The sequence below is a fragment of the Emydura macquarii genome, unplaced genomic scaffold (genome assembly GCF_026122565.2).
Source record: "Emydura macquarii macquarii isolate MOO-44397 ecotype Brisbane River unplaced genomic scaffold, CSIRO-AGI_Emac_v2 contig_2617, whole genome shotgun sequence".
Classification (NCBI taxonomy): domain Eukaryota; kingdom Metazoa; phylum Chordata; order Testudines; family Chelidae; genus Emydura; species Emydura macquarii.
This window is the reverse complement of record NW_027132754.1, coordinates 299707-319647: the sequence shown is the minus strand read 5'-3', so window position 1 is coordinate 319647 and position 19941 is coordinate 299707. Positions and strand designations below refer to the sequence as shown.

General features: G+C 53.3%; 1 protein-coding gene across 1 annotated transcript in view; it reads left to right on the top strand.

Moving 5' to 3' along the window:
- Positions 1-227: 227 nt before the first annotated feature.
- The window catches only part of PRR36 (proline rich 36), a 30981-nt gene continuing 11267 nt past the window's right edge, over positions 228-19941 (top strand). The window contains 1 exon segment of the mRNA XM_067563806.1: positions 228-379. The gene's annotated coding sequence lies outside the window, so the exon portion shown is untranslated.

The window sequence follows — 19941 nt, the reverse complement described above, 5'->3', positions numbered from 1 at the left end:
AGACAGGGAGCCCCTTGCTCTCCCAGGAAGCCCTGCTGGCAGCGCAGGGGTTAACACGCCCGCTCCGTTCCCCTCCCCCCCGGCCCATCGATCCAGGGACCAGCTGCCCGGCGCGGGGACCGGCGAAGACAATTGACCAGCTCCCGGGTGTGCCGAGCGCGTGACATCATCGCTTTAAACCCCAGCCTGCCCTGCCATTGGCTAACGAGCTAATGGGGGGGGGGGGAGCCGCCCCTCCTCACCCACTCGGGCTGGGCGCTGCTCGGCATCGCACGCCCGGGCCGGGACTGGGAGTAGCCGCCACCCCCCCCTGGACAAAGCCGGGCTCGGAGAGCGGCCGGGCAGGTGGGGAGAGGCGCGTCCCGGCGGATCGCAGCAGGTAACAGCCGCGCGCCGCTGGCTCCAGCTGATCCCCCTCCCCTGGTGCACTGCCCCGGGCTCCCCCCGGGAGCTGGGTCCTGGCTGGAGCCGAGCTGCGGGGCTGGGTTTGTTTGGATGCGGCGCAGCCGGGTGTGGATGTTAACAGCCCGGCAGGTGCGAACCTCCCGGCTGGGCTGGGCTGGGCTGGGCTGGGCTGGGGGGAGCCAGCGCCTTTGTTAGCCGCGGTGTCTGATCTCCCCCCCCCCCACCCCCCCGTCAGTGTCTGGCTGGAGCTAGGAGGGGGTGGGCTGCGCCCCGAGGGGTGCAGCAGGGGCTTTGTGCCCCCCCCCCCATTGCTCCAAGCCCCTCTGACAATGGAGGCTTGGCTGTGTCAGTGTGTGTGTGCACGCAGGGCGGTGCTTCCACCCCGCCCACGCCACCAGGTTCCCCCCCCGCAGGCTGACAATCGTCGGGGGCTCCAGGTCTCCTCGGGGCAGCCGCTCTGCGGGGCACGGATCAGAGAGGCCTGGCGCTGGGAACTGGCTTTATAAAGGAGGTCAAATGTGTTTGGTTTGCTGATGAGATGGGGGAGGCCCAGTGACTGTTTAAGGGTGAGGGTGGAGGAAGGGGCTGGCCTGGATGTAACTGTTTCAATCACAAGGGGAAGTGGAGTGGGTCTGAGCCAGGTGGTAAATCCGCTTGAGAGCATCCACACCCGAAGTTGCGCTGGTTTTAGTCCCTTCTGGGCTCTCTTTTCCGGAGACGCTTGTACTAGCTTTAACTTAAGGGGTGAATTTGAAACGGCTCGCTGCAAATCCCGGTGGCGGGACGTGGAGCCTGACCTCTGCTAGGGTTTGTTTTGGAGTTATACTGGCCACCTCTCCTAGTGTGGACGCAGCGTACACCGCAAACCAGTGTCCCAAGGAAAGCCCAAAGGAACAGGCTTAAGCTAAACCTAAATAAGATGCTCTGCCTGGGTTTGCAGTGCCTCAGCGTGTGTCTACACTGCAGCCACGCCCAGCTAGTGCTGTACCTGTGCTGCTGGAGTGTAGACGCTTCCTTCAATGGACAGGATTTTCCCCTTGATGTAAGTAATTCACCTCTCCAAGAGGCGGTAGCTACGGGTCTACAGGGTGGGTTAGGCTGACTGGAGGCAAAACTTTCCCCAGCCCTGAGTGAGGTTGAAATGCTTCGGTCAATGTCCTTTTTAGATGTAGACCAGGCCTTCAAGTGGTAGAATTACCCCCCCTTCCCCTCCCTGACCCTGTGTGTGGTTGCAGTTGTACTGGTGTAAAGGTGCCTTAGCCTCAAGCCCATCTACGCTAGCAAGCTTTACCAGTAGCACTTCTGTCAGCCCAACGCGTGCGCTTGGCCTGTCTTCGCTGGTGCCGTGCCACCCTGCTGGGAAAGGTTGGATCTGGAAAACACAGATCTGCCACATGGGGTAGGTGTCCTAACGCATTGCCTTGTCGGACTCTTCTGCAGTGCATTGTGGGATATCCGCTCTCCTCTTGGAATTGGTGGGAACTTGGGGGGTCATGTTCCCACAGTTTTTCCCCCCCCCTCCTTCCTCCCTCCATCCCAATGATCCCATCATCTATTTTCTTAACAGTTCCCCCAGTGCCTCTGTTCTGTCCCATAACTTCTGTTGGTTTTCAGTCTCTGCACCTCCTTTCTGGCAGAGAGCTGGATGGTGGATACATCAGCTGAGTTCTTGAGCCTGTTTTAGCAATGGGGGCCCAGATCCTCAAAGTCACTTAACTCCCTGGGGAGCCTGGATGTCCCGTACCAGTGGAACGTCCACAGCTGGCCTGGCTATTTCCATAAGGGAAGAGGGAATAAGCTACACCAGCAAATGGCACATTGATACCAGTATAAGGACATCTGCACTAGGGCTGGGGCTGGTATAATGAAATGACATAAAAACCCAGCCCCCAGCTGCCTGGTTATATTGGTACGACGTGCGTAGCTAGGCTGAGAGCTACCCCTACACAGAAATAAGAGCGTGTTCCCGTGGGCCTGCACCAAGTTAACTAAACTGGTTTAAATAAACACCTAGAAGGTGAACCTAGCTTGTGGAAGGAATGCATTCCCCGGGCTGAATAGAGGGGTAAGTGGGTGAAATTCTCTCATCTGGTTAGACAGGAGGTCTGACTAGATGAGCCAATAGCCCCTTCTTGTCTTAAAATCTCGGGGTGGTGGCTGGGGGGTGTTGGTAGCTGGATTAAATTGGGGGGGGAGAACATGAAGAGTGCACGTCAATTGCGATCGTGCCCAGCCGCTGACTGAGCACAGAAGAGGGGATTCACCCCGTGCTATGGTCTAGTCACGGCATTTGGGACAAACCCCCTGATTGTGGCTCTTTGCCGGGAGGGGAATTGCCTAACGCTGCTTGCTGTGTGTTGTGGAGGAAGGGGCGAGTGCACAAGCGTCAGCTGGGCTGAGTAAGAGACGCACGGTTGGATCCTATCAGTGGGTTAAGTCCAGTTGATAACCTAGCTGGCTGATCTGAGTAATTGCCCTATTGATTGGCTTAAGGGAGTAGCTGCCTGGGTGGAATGGGGATCTGGGTCTGTTTAATTGTCAACCCTACTGCTCCCAGGGGGTGGGGTGGGGGGAATCTTGTTCTGAAACATGCTTTTCCCCCCCTTCCTCCCATTTCCACACACATCCCCTTTGTCTCGTAGGGCTCCTGATGGGAAGGTCTCTTGGGCAGGCCCTGTGTCTCCGAGCAGAGGTGCCTGGGGCGTAATGGGAGCTGGTGTCTCCAGCCCCTGCGCGGCTGGTAGATCCTGATCGGTTGGGCACCTCCTGCCCTTGAGGGGGAGGGGGCGTTTGGGAGCCCAGTGCAAATGCAGGAATGTCTGGCCGTGGGCCACCGGCCTTCGGACAGTCTGATGTTCTGGAACCTGCTGGACAGGCTGGGGATTAGGTGGGGATCTAGCTGGTGGCAGTTGTCTGTGTGCTGCAGACAGCACTTCCCCCTGGGTTTACGGGTCACACCAGATCATGATTCAGCTCCTATGGGTGTGTGCCTGGACGCTTATCCCACCTTTGCTCAACTTCTATCCAGCCTGTGGTCACGTAGGGGTTGCCAAGGTTAGCATCTCCTCCTCCCAAGCCATCGCTGGGGGTGTTGCTTAACATTTCAAAGGCTGACCCATTATGTTGCTTTGGTTCCCCCCACCCCTGTGTGGGCGGGGGAGGGGGAGAGGAGTGTACCAGTTGCATAGGGCCAGAAACAAAATAATTCCCAGCATGCTCTAGTCTTGAAATGCAGCCACCTCTGGCAGCGGTTCTATTGCCAGCGCCTCAGGGATTGGCGGTAGCGGGTGTGTGTGCTCTGCCTCCACGCCGGGCACTTGATGCTGCTCAGTGGTGTGGTTTAGAGCTGTTTGCCTGGTCTAGAACTGGGATTGGTGGTGGTGTGTGTGGAGGGGGCGGGGGGATGATCCCTCTTCCCCCGCCCCGAAGAGGAACAGCTTTGTCCTATGATGACTCTTATCTGGAGTGTGCCCACACCTTGGGGTGCATCTGGGTTCCCCTTCACCTCTTGCAAGAAGGTCTGGGAGATGACAGGGTGGGAACTGAACTCTTCATTGGAGCAGCGTGAGGTTTTTCCCTATCTTAAAGGGGACCAGTGATCCAGAGGAGGAATTGCACCTCTCTGGACCGGGTTTGCTGCACCAGCCCCCATCAAAGTCCTTGCTGGGTCTGAGCTTCCCCCAGCTTGGTGCAGCGGCTGTCCCTGATGCGGCCATGCCACTCTCTGGAGTGGCCAAGATGCCCTGCGCCAGGGTGTGGGGGAGGAGGTGTGTGCCCCCTTAAATTCAGCAGCCCCCATACAAAGCTGAGAGTCAGAGCAGGCGCCTTTTCCCAGCAGGCTGATCTGGGGCTCCCCCGACACACGTCGGAATCGGCAAGCCCACTACTGCTCAGAAGCTGCCGTGTGTGGGAGCAGAGCTGGGAGCTCTTGGCTGGCTCTAGAACCTGCCTGGCTGGCTTGAGTCTGTCCCAGACACCCAGGTGTGGTCATCAAGCCACTCCCTCTGCTCCACTTGGCTGGGCAGCAGGTCAGCTGCTTAGTGTAGACAGCAGCTGCCCCAATGCATGCTCAGGCCAGGATTTAGGGGAACCCCCAGTGGTGATGCTAGGTAGTGCAGGCTGGGTTGCTAGCAAGTCTTCGGGAACCACAGGGTCTGTCTGGGTCAGTCAGCATCAATAAAGACTCGTGTGACCTAAAACTGCTTCCCCTCAACTGGAAACCAGTGTCTCCTTACTGGTGAGGAGACGCATCATGTTTCCATCAGGAAAAGGCAACTGCTGCAGCAGTGTGCCCTGCTGGCCTGGGACTGCCCTGGGTTCTATCCCTGGCTTGGTCACTGGGGGCAAATCTCTTTTCCCTCTGTGCCTCAGTTTCCCCACCTGTTTAAAAAAAAAAAAAAGGAATGGTGATATTTTCCTCCTTTGGGAGGTGCTCTGAGATCCATTGAGGGAAAGTGCCAAGAGTCTGAGAATCTGCTGCAAATCCTTGTACAAGGGGCTGGCCACAGATGAAGCAGAGCCCTGTGTGGATGGTCTCCTCTGCCATGTGCTCAGCTGAGACGCTCAACCCCCACCAAGGGGGTTGTCCTGTGGTGGATGGGGGGAAATTGATTGGTGAGCCAGCAGTTGTGGCTCCAGCTCTGAAGCTGCCCCCCTTCAGATCCTGAGCTGTGATTTCAAAGCACTGTCTATACAGCTATTTTAAGAGCAGGAGCATGGAGCCTGCTGGGCAGAGTCTGACCCGAGCTCCAGAATGCTGTGTAGACCCAGGGACCCTTGTGATCATCTAGTCCGGCCTGTATAACCCAGGCCATAGGACTTCTCTGCCCCTTCTGGGGCTGGAGCATCCCTTTTAGAGGAGCATCAGCCATGCCCTGGATAGGCCATTCAGTGGCTGATCACCATCCCTGCGAATGGCAGCCAAGGTGGCTTCAGGAATCACTCAGCACCTTTCCCTGGCAGGCCAGAGGTCTGGGATGCAGGGCAAGGGACTGGTCCCAGGTGATTCAGCTGTGGGTCCAGCACACAATGCAAAGTGGAGCTCACAGCGGGAGAGCCGTCTCTGCTTTGGTGCGGTGGGTATTTGAATAAACAAAGCCATCTGGCAGGATATTTGCCTAGTCAAAGCTCCAAGGAGGATATGAGAGATGCTGCCTTTGGATAAGCCTGAGGATCAGCAGGGCCAGTATTTTCAGGGTGGGCATGTCAGAAGTTTGTCTTGCTACTGCTGTTCTCTTCTGGTCCCCAGGACAAAGCACAAGCCATGAATCTGTGGAGCACCTCCTAGGTCTTCCCCTGTGCTCTGCTTGTGACTCGATGGCATCTGCGATGAGGGATAGAACTGGGCTCCCCCCACTCCTAAATAGCAGGCATTTTGCTAATGGGGGATCACCACCAACTGGTAGCAGTATAGGCCACATGACACCTGGTTGTGCAGTTCTGATTCCAGCCAGCAGAGATCACTGCTGCAAGGCAAATACTACTCAGCTTGTAGCAATAGCCCTGGGGGGAGATCCTTTTTGGGTGGCTGCAACCTGAGCAGATGATGAGACGCAGCCTTGGGATGGAGATGGATGTGTGGGGCTGCATCTAGGACTGGACTTCATGCAATGTGTGGGGGGAGGGAGGGATGGGATGGGATCAGCTCATGGGAGCAGCTCCCATCTGGCAGCTGCTGCCCCGCTCAGTTCTGATCCAGGGACGTTTTGTTTTGGTCCTTTCCCCTTCTCAGTGGATTTTTCTCCTCTCCCTCTGAGCTGGGGCCGTTCTTATGCAAACGGGCTGGGGTAGAGAGCGCTGTTCTGGGCCATGGCCCCTCGATTCCAGGTGGGGAAGTGGGCGCGAGGCAGGCATGGGGACTTTGCCTCTGAAATGTGCTGGCTTAGAAGGCCTTTGGAAAAGGGAGCCAGTGGGGAAGAAATACCCAGCTCTTGGTTAATCCTCTCTAAATCTGGCTGGGGGGGAAGCTCCCATGTCTCCAGCCCGGCCCCCCTCTCAGCAGGGGCCACTGTGTGGGAGCGGGCAGGAGCTCTGTGCCAAGGTCTCACAGCTGCCGTACGTGGAGGCAGAGGATGTGTGGCGCCTTGGCACCGAGGCCTGGAGTGGGCGGTGCCCAGCCAGCCCGCTCCAGGGGCGTGCGACAGCTCACTCCAGACTCTGTGTTTGCACACGGCTAGTCCAATAGCAGTCCTGTGTGCCCGAAGCGCTGCGTTTCCATAGGAACGCCGGCAACCCTGCGGTGCTGCCACTGGCCAGAGCTGGGTTCCTTTCCCCCAGACCCCCTCGGGCCTCGCACTGGATCCTGGGCGGGGCGGAAGGGCTAGTGTTTGCCGATGCTTCAGCTGGCAGGGGCAGCCCCTTGATGCTGACCTGAGAGGATGAGGCATGTGTCAGCTGCAGGTCCCTTTTCTGGGGGAGCAGTGTCTGCTTTTGGGGGGCCTCGAGCAGGGTCTGGAGTCACTGCATGCAAGGGGGAGATCCAGGATCCTGAAGGGGTGATTGCAACAAGGGTACGGGGGGGAGGGAGATGTGTTGTGAATGAAAAGTCCTTTGCACAACTTCATAAACTCTACCACCAGCTGGAGCTGGGGGGCTGGGAGGCAGGATTCCTGGATTCTGCTCCCAGCTCGGGGAGGGGTGGGGAGGCAGGGCTCCTGGGTTCTGCCCCTGGCTCTGCTGCTCGGTTGCTTTGTGATCTTGGGCAAATGACTCTACTTCAGTGTCCCCATCTGTGAAGTAGAGGAAATCCTGGCAAGCGGATGGATCTCAAAGCATGGCCCTGATCAGCCCTGTTAAAGGCTGAATACCAATGGAGATACTTTCAAATTGCTTCCTGGGTGTTGTGAGGTAGCTCGTAAGTTACCGTTAAGGTGCATGGAGGTGCTACGAGGATCAGGGTTGCATTGTGCTAGGTGCTGTACATAGAACAAAGATGGTTCTTGCCCCCAGGAGCTTATAAAGTGAGACTGCAAGTGGATACAGCAAACAGATTGGGGGTGGGTAGGACGGGGGTAGCACAAGCTACCAGGGAAGATTTTGCTGCAGCCAGTTTCTAAAAGCACTCATTCCCTCCCGCATGTGTAGGAGCTAGACTGGCAGCATGTTAGTAACAGTGAGATTCTGACTTGTTGGAAAGTCTCTGCCAGCAAAACACTGACTCATTCAGCCAAGATCCTGACCCATTTACAGATCCTGTGATGTCCTGGCCAAATCCAACTCGAGCAGTTTCCATTCTGCTTCCCCAAATTTCCCCTTCTTTCCTTTCTCCAACCAAAAATTCAATCATCATCACTTCCTGTCTAAAAAACCACAGTGTTAAAAGCAGCTGCAGCTGTGCCGGGCCCCAGAGCTGGATGCATCTCGGAGGCTGCTGATGCATCATGCTGTCCAAAAGTATTTTAGGATGGAAGGCGCAACAAAAATGGAGCTACAAGGTAGAGCAGAGCTGTGTTGTGGGTCCCTTTGTGAAAGCACTGTTTGGGATTTCACACACAGACCCACCTGCTCTGAAACTGCTGGCCTCTGAGCTGGAGGCAAAATCGCCTTTCATCTGTCAGCAGTACAGGGCTTAGGACACATTGTTTGGAGTCTATTAGTGGGCAGTGATGCACCTAAAGGTTTTTCTAGTTCATAGACATGTAGGGTTGGAACAGACTTCAGGACGACATCTAGTCCAGCTCTGTGCTGAGCCAGGACCAAGTAAACCTAAACGGTCCCTGTCCAACTTCTCCTTAAAAACCTCCAGTGATAGCCTCCCTAGTCACCTGTTCAGTACTGAACTTCCCAGCTGTAAAGGTAATTTTTTTCCTAATATCGAAGCTAAATCTCCCTTGCTGTTTAAGCTCTACCCTCAGTGGATGTGCAGAATAATGTATCACTGTCTTCATAACAGCCCATGATGTATTTGAAGATGGCTGAAGGGGGACCTCAAACAGTCTCTTCCCTAGACCAAACCTGTCCAGTTCTTCCAACCTTTCCTCGTACAGCTTCGGTTTGTTAAAGTTTTTGTAGCTTTTCCCTGTTGCTCTCCTTCGGATGGTCTGCAGTTCGTCCACATCTTTGACACCCAAAGTTGGACGCAGTATTCCAGGTGAGGCCGCACCAGTGCTGAGTAGAGGGGACGGTTACTTCCTCTTTGTTCCGTGTGACGCTTCTGGGAACACACCCCAGGATATTAGTCTCTTTCACAACCGCATCGTTGTTGGCGCATGTTCAGTTTGTGATTTGCTCTAACCCCTGGAGCGGGCTGGCTGGGCACTGCCCACTCCAGGTCTCGGACCTGGCGTGCCAAGACTCCACACATCCTCTGTCCCCACATACAGCAGCTGTGAGACCCTCTGTTTATTCCCTATTTTGTAGTTATGCATTTGCATTTTGCTCGTCTCAGTGTAGGATTTTTTGCACTCATCTTTGCTGGATTTCACCTTGTTGAAGTCAGAGCACGCCAGGAATTCTGAGCATCCTTTCAAAAGACCCCCTGTATAATCTGGAAGTGATGCTCAGCCTTGTCATAGCAGAAAGTTAACTTGCTTTTATAGTGCTTGTCATCAGTAGATCTCAAAGCGCTTTACAAAGGAAGTCAGTCTCATTATCCCAACTCTGCAGATGGGGAAACTGAGGCACAGAGGGGCATGCTGTGACATTACCCAGGGTACAATCTGGACGGATGGACAATTGTCCCTTTAATTCTCCAGTCTGGGATGCCTTTTACACTGCTTTGCTGTGAGAGCTTAGCCATCCCTGACCTATTCTACCCACTACCCATGCCAGGTGGTGTGGATGCCGTGGGTAGAGATGAAGGGAGAGATAATCTGAGGTGTTTGCTCTCTCTTTGAGAATCCTCTCCAGCAGAGGTTCAGGAGACAGTCTGTGTGGACAAGAACCCTGTTCATTTGTCAAGATGTAGATTTTTTTTTTTTGCCCATATCCTTTTTCCTGCCAAAGAATGGCCACTTAACCAGGTGATGGTCCATTTGATTTTTGTTAACACCTGGCTGAGGTGTCTGCTGGCCTTTTGTCTTTGGAGAACTACTTCATGCCTGCTCTCCAGATTTGGAATATGTCTGAGTGACCACATACAGTTGAATCTTATCACTCTACATACAGCGTTGGCGCACATTTCACCAGGATGATGATGATGATCAGCAAATTGAGTTTCCAAATGATGCCTGACGAGGCATACTTTGTACAAGATCTATCCTAGTCCTCTAAAGGGGGTGAGCATGGGGGGGTACAGACTCTCACGTGTCCCAGATCACCCAGCAGGCCAGGAATAGAACCCAGGTCTCTGGAAATAGTGCTCTAACCACTAGGCAGTATCTGCCAAGTGTCACAGGCATTGACTGTGCTGGTATCAATGGGGTCTGAGCCAACTGTGAAGTTCTGATCGGTGTCTGAAGCTGGCATGGTGGTGCTTTGACCTGGTCAGGGGAGGAATCTCCATCTTGGAAGAGGCAGGACTGGGAATTCCTCTTGGAGGGCAGGTGTTCAACTCTTTCTGCTTGCCCATATGTCTACGTCGATGCAAATCCCTCCTGATCCTCCGGGGAATGGTTCTGCCCTGGCTTGCCTGATGTTGAGGGGATTAGTCTACAAGCACCTACCTGGGGAACAAAGATTTGATGATGCGCTCTTTAATCTAGCAGAGAGAGGTCGAACAGGATCCAATGGCTGGAAGTTGGAGAAATTCAGACGGGAGATTAGGTGGACGTTTTTAAGTGTCAGGGTAATTAACCACTGGAGCAATTTACCATGGTAGTGGTGGATTCTCCTTCGCTGACCATTTTGAAACCAAGATTGGAGGCTTTTCTGAAAGATCCGCTCTGCAAGCCAGATTTGGGAAAGATCTGTGGGCTGTGCTCTATAAGGAGGACAGGCTAGATGGATACAATGGTCCCTTCTGGCCTTAGAATCCAGGAATCTGATTCCCGGCCCTACCAGCTGGGGCTGTTCCCAGAGGGAAGATCAATGCAAACTTTATGGCACCCCACCTGAGACCAGGTCCCCATTGTGTCAGGCTCTGCACAGACACAATGAGAGAGGGTTGCTGCCCCTAAAAGCTCACTATTAAATAGTCAGGAAGAAATAGTATTATCCCTGGCTTAAAAGTGGGAAACTGAGGCCCAGAGCGGATGTGACTTGCCCAAGGTCACCCAGGTTGTCTGTGGCGGAGCTGGGGTTTGAACCCTGATTGCCTGAATCCCCATGCCTCAGCCACAACCCCGTCTTTTCTCTAGCTTGGTGCTGCCTCGTAAGCTGCGGCTCTGACGAGGATCTGCAGCTTTGGAGGTAGGGAGAAGAAATGGGGGGGAACACTCTCCACCACTGCTTAGCTTCCCTTGAAATCAGATCAGGAGCTCAGCCCACCCCTGGCTGGCATGGCAGAGTGCCGCAGGCTGTCACTAGCCTAGCCTTAAAGATCTGGATTGTTGCATCTGATGAGGAGATAATCGCTAACCATCTCAGGCATCTTTAAACCCCAAGGAGAGGGAAATAAACAGAGGGCAGCTGCCATCTCGAGTGGTGGAGAGTGGCGGGGGATGGAGCAGAATGACGGGGGCTCAAAAAGCTGCCAGGTGGGGTCTGGACGTGTTAAGGAAGCTAGCTAGACCGATTGGCAGGGAAGTTTCCTTCTCTGCCTTCTCCACTTGCGGGAACTGTCCTCCGAACGTAGTGAGTTTCCCTGCAGCTGCATGGCTCGAGCTTGGAGATGGGGCAGTAGGAATGAGTGTGAGCTGCAGGATGCGCCTCTCCCCCTGCTTTAAAAGGGTCTGGGGGGACGAGAGGGGCTGCTCTACCAATGCCTGAAACTGACCAAAGAAAAACCCATCTCCCCTGCTGACTGTAGCTTTTGCTCCCGGCCCCTGGCTAGAAAGACATGCCTGTGGCAAGCTTAGCACTGAGCACCTGGTCCCGGGAGCTGGCCTGGACCCTCAGTGTGGGCTGGTAGCGAATAATCTGCCCTCTCCAATCAGCCCTTGCCTGGATCCCAGCGTGGCTTATTGCCACTTAGCTGTCCTGTCCATGGAGGAAGCAGTGGGTCTTCTGCTCTGAGTCCAGCTGGGAAGGGAGTGACTGGCAGGCTGGGCTCTGCCTCCCAGCAGGCTAGGAAGGGGGGTGGGGGGACTGTCCAGCTGATGCTGCCCCTTCCCCCCAAGGCCTGCGGGTCTGATTAGCTTCCTCTAAACTCAGACAGTTAATAAAGCCACTGGTGCTGGCTGAAGGGGCCCTATTGTTGGGCCATATGGTGCCTCCCAGCTGGGGGAGGAGCAGGCTGGCTAGTAGGGTCTGGTGTCTCTTGACTTGCCCCCAAGCAGGTGCAGCTGGGGGATGGAAGGCTTGGTGTACGCTGTGCTGGCTGGAACCAGATCTGTTTTCAGAGTGGGGCTGATAGAGGCTGGGGGAAGAGGAACAGGCCTGGAATCCAGGACTCCTGGGTTCTATGCCCAGCTCTGGGGCGGGAGTGATGTCTAGTGGGTAGAGCACGAGGGCGGAGGGGCATGGCAGGGCTGGGAGTCAGGACTCTGGAGATCTAAACATGGCTCAAGACCCTTGTCTTTCTGTGCCTCCCTTTCCCCAGCTGTGGCTAAACAAGGCTGATTTCTGTCCACCCCCCTGCCAGAGCTTTGAGATCTAGGGAGGAAAAAGTCCTGCAGGTTGGAGGTTGAGCCCACAGGATAAGAGACCTGCTACCAGCTGTGGGAGAGCTGCTCTGGCTCCAATCGTGGGAACCTGTGGCTGGGGTATGTGATCTAATACGTGGCCAGGGGCTGGGTGGCGCGGGCAGGCACTAGGCCTCTGTATTTGTCCATAATAGGCCACTGGGTTGCTCCTGTGACCCCAGGTGCAAGGGGCTGCAGCTGGGTGGGAGTGGTGCCTTGTACCAGCCTGGAGGGGGGAGTCGGGGGTGCGGGCTGGCCTGGATAGAGGCCAGTCGGCTGCTCTGTTCCCTGCGTCGTCCGTGATGCGCCCACGGAGCTGCGGGCGGGAGCTGAGTGTAACCAGCTGACTGTGCGGTGGAGCAGGGGTAGGCTAGAATCCAGTCCTGCCCGGGCAGAATTGAAGCCTCTGGAGCTACTGGTCACAGGAGGAGTGGGTGGGTGCAAATTCCTTATTCCACCCCCTGAAGGTAACTCCTCAGGCACTGCACCCCATTTGGGGGGAGGGGTCTAGAGGTCCCTCCACTAACTACTTGCAGTTCCCCCAGTTGGGTCTCAACCTCTGATTTCCCTGCCTGCCCCACAAGCACCACCCCAAGCATGGTGAATCTCCCTCAGCAGTACACGGCCTATGACACAGTGGAGCGACTTTGATTCCAGCTACCACTGGGCAAACAGGAGCCTCAGATCCACTTAGGTTCCTCAGTTGCTCAGATGACCAGCAGAGGCTGCTGTGACCCATGCTGTGCTATCTGGGGCAGAATCCCAGACCAGCTGTGCAGAGATGCTGCTGCCCTGCCCCCCCCCCCCCCCCCAATAACTTCTGGTCTCTCATCCTTCCCAGCATGCTTTGGGAAGGGATTTTGCCGTTAAATCCCTCTGTCCTTAAGCCACCAGAAGTGCAGCTAGAGAGCCCTGGCTTGTGGGGGGGGGAGGGCTGGTAGGGGTACTAGATTTCTGCTGGGGGGAGGCCCCCCCCCGCAATGGGGCAGTAGCACAGATTGATTCTCCCCAACTCGTGAGCAAAGATCTCTGGGTGTGGGGGGAAGGCAGGGCTGCTAGATCTGTGCATGGGTCTGTCTGTCTGTCTAGCAAAGTTCGGGGGGAGCTGCTCCTAAGGAATCTCTTTCCCTCTTTCCAACCAGCCCCTGTGGCTCTTCCTGTCGTGTGGGTGGGTGGGTGGGTGGATAGACTGTCTGGGGTTCATGAGTTCTCCCACCCCACCCTGCTATATCATGGCTACTCATGACTTCCTGGCCGCTCTGGGGTGAGAACTCTCCCCCTCCTGCTCCAAAAGCCCAGCCCTTCTGAGCGGATGGAGAATCTCCATCAGCAGTGCAGGGCCTGTGGCACACGATCAAACAGTCCTTCTCACAGGCAGTAGAGGGCAGTGTTGCATGTGGCCCTGTGTTGGCTCCTGCGTGAGCTCTGGAGACAACCCACCAGTTCCATAGGGTGGTGGGGGTCTTGGGCAGGGCAGGGCAGGGCTGAGGCGTGGGGGGAGGAGCTGGGGGTAAACAGGAGGACTTGACCCTCCAGGGCCCATAGCTGTCAGTGGGGCTCACCAGGGGCAGCCTCTCTTGGTAGCAGGCGGCTGAGCAGCGCAGGGGGCATCTGAGGCTGCTCTGTGGCTGGGGGTGGGGTTTATGTAATACTTAATTAGTGACACATTGTGCCGGTGACCAGCGCTGGCCTGGAGCCCTTCCCAGCCCCTGCTCCTTCATCTGAAACACAGGCAGAGGCCCCTTCTCCTGGCTGGGGGTGTGGACCCCACACATGCTCCGTGGGACCGACTCGGGTTCCTGTGCTGGCAGAATGGGCTGTTGGCTCTGATCTCTCTCCCTCTGAGTGGAAGAGCTACATAGCCTGGGGCCGCTGCTCGCAGAGAGGCACCACGGTGCAATGGTTAGATCACTAGCCTGGGACTCAAAGACCCAGACTCACCTGCCAGGTCTGCCACTGCCTTCCTGTGTGACCATGGGGGAGCCCTTCTGTGCCTCAGTTTCCCACTGATACGATGGGGCTAATAGCACTTTACTGTAAAGGTAAATACCTTTCAGGCTGAGACGCTCAGCTATGCTAGTAAAATAAGTCTCCTTGCTGTCTAGAGATTAGGAGTTGTGCTGCTTTAATTATACATCTTGTGCTTAGACAAAGCCCTTGAGTGGCAACAGATTAAGCTGCATAGAGGTGCTTACGCTGGTAAAATATTCTCCTCAAGGAAGGCAAGTAAACTATGCTGGAATAATAATCCCTAGCGCTTCCATCAGTAGGCCTCCTTTGCAAAGCACTTTGAGGTCAGTATCACTAGCCCCATTTTACAGAGCAGGTGGGGGGGAACTGAGGCGCACAGAATTGACTTGCCTGAGATCACCCAGTGACCAAAGGGGGAACAGAACCCAGGATCCCCCGTCCCAGTGTTCTAGCCACTAGACATCTTTAGCAGTATAATGGTCAACGCTAGGGGTTGTACTGATGTAAGTCCGTGTTAAAAATTGCCCAGCTGCAACCCACAGTTATACCAGTACAAAAACTGGCCAGATAAAGCCAGACAGTTTTCAATGGGCAGCAGACTAGGCAGGAGTCAGCCAGTGTATATCTGCAATAATATTAAAAAAAGCCATTCGGGTTTGGCCTGTGTAGGCAAAGGCATCTCTGGAGGGGGAAGAGCTCCTTCTTGGAGGTTAGAAACAATCAGCTGGCAAAAGAACCTATGAACTCTCTTCTCCTGCGGGTTACTCCTATCCCGGCCCCCACCCTTGTGCTGACTCGGCTCTGCTGGTGGCAGGATCGCTGTGATGGTCTAGTCCGACCTTCGGTACAACGCAGGCCAGACAACTGCCCCCAGTCGTTCCTGGAGCTGATCGTTTTTAGGAAAAGGTCCAAACTTGACTTAAAAATGGTCAGTGATGGAGAATCGACCACGCCCTTTGGTAATGAACCACGGGAACCATCGACCCTCGCCGTTCTGAAACGGCCGCCTTATTTCCAGTCTGAATTTGTCTCACTTCAACTTCCAGCCATTGGGCCATGTTCCATCTTTCTCTGCTAGATTGAAGAGCCCAGTATCATTTGTTCCCCATCTGGGCACTTACCGGCTGTAATCAAGGGATCCCCACGTCCCTCTACCTTCTCTTTGTCAAGCTAAATAGATAGTGATTGGGCTCCTGGATGCTAAGGCAGGTTTTCTAATCATCCTTGTAACTCTTCTCTGACCCCCTCTCCAATTTGCTAGCATCCTTCATGCACTGTGGACACTAGATGCTGCCTGCCTGAGTTCAACGCAACTGCACCTGGATTTCCCCATCTAGAGTGCAGCAAGGACACCCATTCCTTGTTTCCGGCTCCTGAGTTGTCTTGGATGGAGATGCTCATCCCCTCCCTTCTGATGAGGGTATTAACAGGCTGCACAGCTGCCTGGCTAGATGGTAACTCCTCAGCAAAAGGCAGACGGCCTCTTGTGTCTTTCTCCTCGGAGATGGTTCACCATGTCATTGCCACAGTTAAGCTGCCGCTCGGCTATTTCGAAGCAAGCACATTTTATTCTGGAGGTAAAAGCGTCAGAAATCCCAGAAACGCGGCTGGAAGGGGCTCAGGAAGTCAAGTCCAGTGCTCTTCATGGAGGCAGGGCCAAGTAAAACTAGCCTATCCCTGACAGGCGATAAAGAAAATGCATTTAAACCAATACAAGAACCCAGGCACCGGCTAATCAACTCACCACGGAGCACCCGCTCACTTCTATAAGGGCTCTGGGTGGTCAGTTTGGATTCTGGCTATTTATCGAAAGTCATCTGGTCCCTGGAGAATCCAGTTTGAACCGGTATATGCAAGCCTGTCAGCCAGTGCTGGTAGCTCTGGGGAGGTGTTACAAGCAGAGGGAAATTGCTTAGCACCCACCCCCCATGGTTGTTTGCTTCTGGAGAGTTGTTCCCCCTCCCCTATGGAATTGGATCCTGCCTCATTGGGACATCCACATTTGCATTTGGAATGCAATCACTTCCTAAACGACTTAACTCAGTAAAGTTTGTCCAGGATGTTATCCCAGCTCTCCCAGGATTCCAGCAGCGGTCGCCCCCGTGCCAAAAACGCAGGTAAAATAACCTCCGCTCCTGCTCGAGGTTCCCCTCTTTATGCGTCCCGGGATTGCATTAGCTGCAACATTGCCCTGGGAGCTTGTGTTCAGCTGATGCTCCATCTCCAGCCCCAGGTCTTCTTCAGAGTCTGCGCTTCCCAGGATAGAGCCCTTCATCCTGTAGGGGTGGCCTGTGTTCTTTGTCCCTAGATGTATGTTTACATTTAGCCATATTAAAACACAGATTGGCCGCTTGTACCCAGTTTACCAAGCAATCCAATCGCTCTGTATCAGTGATCTGTCCTCTTCCTCGTTTACCCTTCCTCCCATCTGAGAGTCATCTGCAAAAGTCATCAGTGATGCCTCTTCTCCCGTCTCCCCCCCCAGAGCATTGATAAAAATGTGAAATAACATTAGGGCCAAGCTCTTATTCCTGTAGGACCCTATTAGAAACGCAGGCACCTATTCAATGAGCATTTCCCATTCTCAGCGACCTTTTGAGACCAATCCATTAACCAGCTTTAGTAAAACTAGAATATTCTTATAAAATGGATGTGGCACACATGCAATGGATTAATCAGAATGACACACAGTACCAAGTGAAATGCTCCACAGAAGTCTAAATATATTCCATCAACACTATTACCTTCACCAACCACTCTTGTAATCTCATTAAAAAAAAATCAAGTTAGTTTGACATGTTGTAATTTCCATAAACCCATGTTGCTTAGCACTGACTATATTACCATGCCTTCGTTCTTTGAGTCCCCTATCAGCTGCTCCATTTTCTTGCCCAGGATTGATGTCAGGCTAACAGGCCTATAATTACTCAGGTGCTTCCATTTACCCTTTTCAAATATTGGCACGTTAACTTTCTTCTGGAACTTTCCCGGTGCTCAGAGGCTTATTGAAAATCCATGTGAACAGTCCAATGAATCCTCAGCCAGCTCTTTCAAAATTCTTGGATGCAAATTATTCAGACCCGCTGATTTTAAAATGTCTGACTTCTGTCTCTAACATCCTCCTGAGATGCTAGTGGAATGGAAAGAGTGTTATCATATGTTATGACTACGTCATCTGTGGTTTTTCCCAAATACAGAACAGAAATATTTATCGCCATGTCACTTTTCTGCATTATTATTAATTCTACCATTTCCATCTAGTAATGGACCCATACCGATGTTAGGATTCTTTTTGTTCCTAATAGTTTAAAAAAAAAAAAAAAAAACTCCTTATTGTCTTTAACTCTAATTATAGATTTCTCCTTTTTTTCCTTTTGCTTCACTTATCAATTTTCTACAACTCCTAATGTCTGATTTATAGTAATGATAAACTTTCCTTTTCTTCTGTTTGTTCGATTTTTATAGCTGCCTTCTAAACCAGATTTGTTGGGGCTTTTTTTACTTGATTATGGGTTTTGGGGGTATCTAGTAGAGCGTTCTTAAATTCCCAATTATTCATATTTTTCTGATTAAATTCTTCCTCCCAGCTGACTTGGCTTATATTGGTTTCAGCTTTGTGAAATGAGCCTTCTTAAAGCACCAAGGGGGGTGTGTGTATATCACTGATCTGGACTTCATTCTGTTTGCATGTTATAAATGCGATCAAATCATGACCTAAGTGACCATGTAACTTTTAGTTCTGTAATCGGTTTCTCTCTGCCAAGATGAGGTCTAACACAAGTCCTCTTTGCTGAGTACAGCATTTTGAGTTAGGGAATTGTCATCTAGAACACAGACATTCTGAGGATGTTTTCAGTGCCGGCAGGGTGAGACCTCACACCACGAGGGAATGTCGCATGCCAACTGGGGGAAATGCGTATCTGAGATTTCTTTTTTAAAACCTTAATTGAATCTCTAGATGTGGTGACAGGTACCAGGTCTGCCTCCCCACCCAATGCTCTAGCTACCTCTCTGGTTAACGGGATTGAAAATCACGCCACGCCTCCTTGCTCATCAAGGCCTTCTGTCGGATTTACAAGGTGGCCAACACTTGCAATTTGATGGCAAGGCTTTGTGATGATTGACGTGTCCTCTTATGGACTCAGGCAGGGATGTGCAAATCTCGGCTTTCGTTTATAACCGGTCTCTGGTGGTCACACTGCTAAGCTTTCCTCCACATTCATGAGGGCTACAGGCTAAAAGCTGAGAGGCAGATCCCTCAAAGGCTTGAGTTCTTAAGCCGGTCTCATGATTTCTGGACACTGATTTAGATCTGATATTGACAGGTAGGGCTAACCTCCTAGCATCACACCTTTAAATGCTAGTCTAGACAAGGCAGGACCTCCCCGCCCTGGGATTTAGAGCGTGACATTCTCTAACATCCATAGCCTTTTCAAACCTTATCTCCCCATTTTTTGCCACCAACAATGAAGAAGCCCTGGCTGTGAGCGCTTTTCGTTCACTTGATACTGGACTGGGGCCAGCTCCGCTCATCTCCTGGGTGGCTTTTTTTTCTTGAACATGAGTCTGAGCTCTTGGCTGCAAAACTGAAAGCTCTGATCTTGCAGGGAAGGGTGAGGGGAAGGAGGATGCTGTGGAGACCAGCTGGCTGAGACTTCCCAAAGTGCTGGTGAGAACTGAGCAGGCAGCCCCATGCGGTAAATAGGAAGCGGGCGCACTGGCTGTACAATGAAGTCCATTTTCTATTCTGTAACTGCTTTTGCTCAAGTGTATTCGAACCACTTAGTAGAATTAATAGCGCTGGAGTTTCCCGGGGAGGTAAACAAGAGATGGTGAATGCAAAGGCTTGTGGATTTCCCTGTGAGCTTTGGAACCTGCTGCAATCAGAATTGCATCCCAGGAGAGATTTGGGTTCTCTTTAAATCCCAAGGAATTTAGGGACTTGAGTCCCTCTGTGGAAAATCTCCCAATCCAAGCAAGTTGGGCTAAGATTTGGGGCAGGGATTATTACCAGCGGGCCATGGACTGGCTGTGTGATTCAGGGCAAATCCCTACCCCAGCCATGCCTCGGTTTCCCCAGGTGTAAAACAGGGATGAAGCTCGGGCCTGCCTTACGGGGATGAGATTTGTGGTTCCATTTCACTCAGATCTGTAAAACATTCTGCAACCTCAAAGTGCAGAGCTCCAAGGAAGCCCCCAGCTGGTGGCTAGCGAGAACCTTTCCTGTCGGGGGAGGGCATCTGAGACCTCAACTACTGCTGAATTTAACCTCGTACTTTAAGTGAGTCTCATACTTAGACTGTAGGACCCTCCCAATGCAGCATCTCCCTCCTGAGCCTGCAGGCAATGCTGGGCCGCCTCTGCTGCTCCTAGTTCTGCCTAGCCACTCGGTCTAGTCAGTTTCATGGGCACCCATGGACAGAACAGCCATGAAAGTGACCGGAATTGCCTGCTTTGTGCGTCTTAGTAAGGCTGAGCAGCGGCAGCAGGATGCCAGAGCTGGTGCAGTTTGTGGGTAGGGGAAAGACCTCCAAGACTGGGGGAAGAGTATAAGACTCCCTCCCTCCCCCCCCCCCCTGGTTTAGGGGCCTGTGCGGGGAGAGAGCCCCTTTTCCTGGTGCTTGAAATGGGAGTTGGGCTTCCGAAGCTCCGATGTTACTAGCCAGAGTTGGCCAGGGAAGATGGGATCAGTGGACGAAGCCTGGAGATGGGGCCAGGGGGAGGCCAGGGCTTCTATCCTGGTGCAGTGTTGGGTGCTGGTCTTCCATTTCTGCCCCTGGCCAGCAGGTTTGATCTCTGGGCTAGTAGAGAGAGCCCTACCAGACCCTGCTCTTCCGGGAGAAGGGGCAAAGCTTTCGTTGCTGTATACGGCTGCAGAGTGGGGTGGAATCTGTCCCCCTCCGAT